Consider the following 4,417-nt stretch of genomic DNA (forward strand, 5'->3'; position numbering starts at 1 on the left):
CGAGTTCCCCGGGGAAAGGGAACTCTGGAGAAAGAGCTGGCCCCGCACCTAGGGCGCCGGAGGGGTCCCAAGCTTGGGCTTTGTAGCAGTGGTGCTGCTGGACATAAAGCCAAGAAAGCAGGACGGTTTGGGACAACCAGAAGTATCAAATCAGTGCCATAGGCTCAGACATCATAGCCAGTAAATGGGTAAATCAGAGACTCACACAGTGGTTTGTGTTGGAAGAGACCTTAAAGACCACATAGTTCCAAACCCTCCATGCCCCGCTGAATCTGGGACATGGAGCTTGTCCTAGCAACATGGGACTACTGATTCAGCTAAGGTGTCAGACTTACATGTCTCCTGAAACTTGTCCAGATCTGAGTCGGTGGTGAGAGATGGGCGCCTTGACAGTGATCTAAGCCCTCATATAAAAGAGGTCTGAGATAAACGGAGTGGGAATCGTCTGGTAACACACCCTTCTCCACTGATGACAGGAACAGCCTGGGTGACTGGGCTCGGCTAGACACCTGACTGCCAGAGTGCCTGAAGTTGGAGAAGATGAATCCCCTTCAAACAAACCTTCAGAATTTGTCAAAGCATTTGGTAGACTTGGAAAGCAGCCTTACATATTAGTAAAATAAGGTTAATTCTTTAGAAACAGATAATTCAGTTAGCATCTTGACTAATTCCAGTTGGAATGACAAATCATGACTCTCATCATATCTTTCTTTTACTTTAATTTGAAGGCAAAATAGCAAACACCAGAGTAAGAGCATTTGATATACTGACAAAAGGCTTCAGGACATATTCTAAAACTATATCATTTATATATTACTGTTACTAATTTCTGTAGTTATTGTCATATGCAGTTATTGGTTTAATAATAATACAGCAGATTCTGAAAAACTATATTCAGTTTGCAAAAGCAAAGCCAGGAATTGTTTTCATCACTCCAGAAACAGAATCTCAACATTATCTAAGGGGAAAAAAAACCAAACTAACAAATAAATGGCTCTTGTGCTGTGTAGCTAAGCTCATGAGGCTGTGCCCATTTCCATCCATGAAAGCAAAGAAAATTCCAGAAAGCTTGATGTCAAGAGATATTTTAAAATCTTCATGACTCCACAGTGCACTGGCCACAGACCTAACAGCAAGACTACAGGCTGCCTTACATCACACACTGAGTGAAGAATTTTAATGTGTGTGAATAATCTTCCGTGCTACAGCCAGCACCTCTAGCTCCTAATTTCTGCAGATGTGTGCACAGGGTGACATCACATCTTACAAAGTGGCCTCCCTGCATCCCCACACTCTCTGTCCTCCCACCAGCACACTCCTGCACATTCAGTGCTCACGCTGTCCTCACGTCAGCTCAACAGACGCAGCTGATGTGACAGCCAGATGCCTGTGATACTGCAAATGCTCTGAAGAGCAGCTGTGCTTTGGCTCCATCATTTTTCCTTTGCTATGCTGAATCCAATAAGATGCCTAAACCAAAGCTTGTATTGATCCAGTTTATCAGCTTTTATGGGGTGTGAGGGACAAGCAGTGACAGCACTGGAGATTGAGGCATCTGGGAAGGTGTGCCACAGTCACAGCTCTCACCAGCTTCTGCATGATTCTGGCACAACCATCTCCCACCAGTTCATAGAACTGGAGCTGACTCTGTCACCAATAAACTCTTTCACCACTGATAACTGAGGTTGCTTCTCTCCCACTCGCACCACTCTGTCCACACTATCAGTCTTCAAGGCAGTCCAAAGAGGAAAAAGCCAACAGACGAGCAGCAGAGCAAGATAAGCATGAAGTCTGGCATCTGCACCCTTACTTGGGCTATAAGGAGCAATGACATTCCTTCATCACCACATTCCTGGGTATGTGTGTCTGTATTCCCTGGTGCAGCACTGTCACATTGCCACATCTAGGCACAGACTACCACCCAGGCAGTCGGCATCTCCAGGAACCCTGGACAAATCCTCTCTCTTTTCCTAACGAAGAGGTACAAAGACTAAGCTTCTACCTCACAGGAAATGATTAAGGAATCACACTTGCTAAGTCCTTCTATAAAATTCTGGGTCTGGATCAGCAGTTACCTCAAAAAAAAAAAAAAAAAAAAAAAAAAAAAAAAAAAAAAAAAAAAAAAACCACAGGCCACACTAACAGTCAGTTTGTTTCACAGCACACTGTGAGGAAAACTCTCTCTCTAATGCAAGAGAAGGAATCAATTTTGCCTCCCATTCAAGACAGCAGCTCCTGTAACTGCAAGCTGTTCAGCAGGATCTGGGAGAAATTTTTTTCTCTGGAGCACTGTGACCATATCAACACCTTTGTTGTGTTTTCCCATTGGATGAAGTAGCACCTCCCAGCTTGTGCTGAATTTGGATCCTGAGTGGCCTAAAGGTTTAGGATATGTTAAACTTAGCCAGCCCAACAGCACCTCCAGGAGAACACTTCTTTCCATACAGTTTCAGCATTTAATGTAGGAAGTTCAGAACACTGAACCCACAATTTTGAATACCCTGCTTTCCACATTGCCTATTTCTGTAACAGTACTGAGGCACTGTTCAGCTCCAGATATATGCCGATGCCCCATTTCATCATTTAGGAAAAGTACACACCTCATATCTTTCTTGAATTTGGAAACATTTATGTTTGGAGCCATCCTACAACATCCCACTTCCAAAAATTCCTCTCTTCTCTTTTGAAACACTGCAAATCCATGCAAGGTCATTCAGTTTCTACTCTAATACATATATTAACTTTAAATAATAGATAAAGCATACTTTAGATAACATAATCATCAGTATAATCTTAATGCAAAAAATACAGCATTTTTATATTAATGAAATAAACCCTATACCTAAAGTTACAGACATATATTGGCTCTGGAATACCAGGGGGACCAAATATCCCTGGGTCTCAGTGATCCTAATGAGTGTTTTACAACTGGTTTCCTGATTCATGGTCTCTGCTCTTTTGACTTTACCTGTTGATGATTCCTCAGACTGGATACTTGCCCAGTGCTGCTGTCCTTGCATGAAGCAGGCAGACATTTGTGTTCTGGCAAGTGGCAGAGCTGCACTTTCCACAGGCAGCTTTAAGATGGGCCATAAAGGTGAACGAGAAGGTGGCAAGGGTATTTGGAAATAAATGAGTAAGACTTAGAAAAGCTGGTGGAGGAAGACAGCAAGAACCAAATGGAATTAAAGAATGTAGCCTGAGATAGAGAGCAGAAAGACTCGGGCATAGCTCGTGTGTAGCAGCACTTAGATATCCACATTTTCTCTTCGCCACATATGGGCTTTCAGATGTGCATCTCCTAGTTAACACCCTAGCTAATGAATAAAGAGCTATTTAACTACATGGGAAATGGGTGCTTCAAAGCTCTGAGCAGGTATCAATGCCAGATACAGAACTGATGGGATAAAAAGTGAAAGGGAAAATGACAGTTAAATTTTGCCTACATTTTAATGTCATGGCACTTAAAGATTCAATAGACAGCAATTTATTATACAAATTTCAGACTATACTCAGAACAGAAAGACTTCCAAAACAGCCAAATATTAAGAGATAATATTGTTCTGCAAGTGGCATAAATGTGAAAGAAAATTCAAGTCATTTATTAATGGTAATATCTTCTATTGCACTAAACAGGGGCATGATATTTGTCTCAATTAATACAAAATTCAGTGTGCTTAGCTTTGGACAGAGCATTATTTATCACATGTTTTCTGTAGCAGGCATGGAACTAAAGCTGTTCTTCATTATTACAAATATGTATAATGTCATTTTCTCACTGTAACAAAGTAAGGCCTTGTACATCAGTGATCCTAAACTACCATTCCATAGTACCTCATTAATAGTCCCTGCTTCATAAATGGGAACAAGATCAATCTCCTACTAGGGAGAAAGTGTTAAAAACTGGAGCCCCAGGAAGAAAAGATTTATGTGGTCCTAGAGACATGGTAATGTCCGATTTTATCAGCTGATGTTGCCTGTGCTCTTGCAGTTAAAATGTCTCACTAAAGGCTTCCATAGCTGAGCAAACCTTCCAGAAATGCTGAATCTTCAGGACTGGAAGTTCAGTCAGAGAAGCAGTGCATAATTATTCAGTAGTCACGTGAATTTATCGGAACCTATTTGGACAGGAAATGCGGCTGTTAATCTCACAAAATTAGGCTCTCACAAACCTTACAGTGTTGCTGATTTCAATCTTCTTAGCAATATTTTCAGAAAAGCTTCTCATTGTGCTTTTTATACATCACACCAGTAACCACATTTTCAAATTCTATATGCCCTTTTCAGGAGTTTTATTCACCTCTGCCTGTACCTATCAGTCAGAGTTGAACAGAAAACCCCCTAATCCTAAAGCAGCCCCCCTTTCTGTCTGCTCAGCAGTAGTATTTCTTTCAAGAGGCATCCTTGCAAGTCCAGC

Source organism: Anomalospiza imberbis, chromosome 1 (assembly GCF_031753505.1).
Source record: "Anomalospiza imberbis isolate Cuckoo-Finch-1a 21T00152 chromosome 1, ASM3175350v1, whole genome shotgun sequence".
In the NCBI taxonomy this organism is placed as follows: domain Eukaryota; kingdom Metazoa; phylum Chordata; class Aves; order Passeriformes; family Viduidae; genus Anomalospiza; species Anomalospiza imberbis.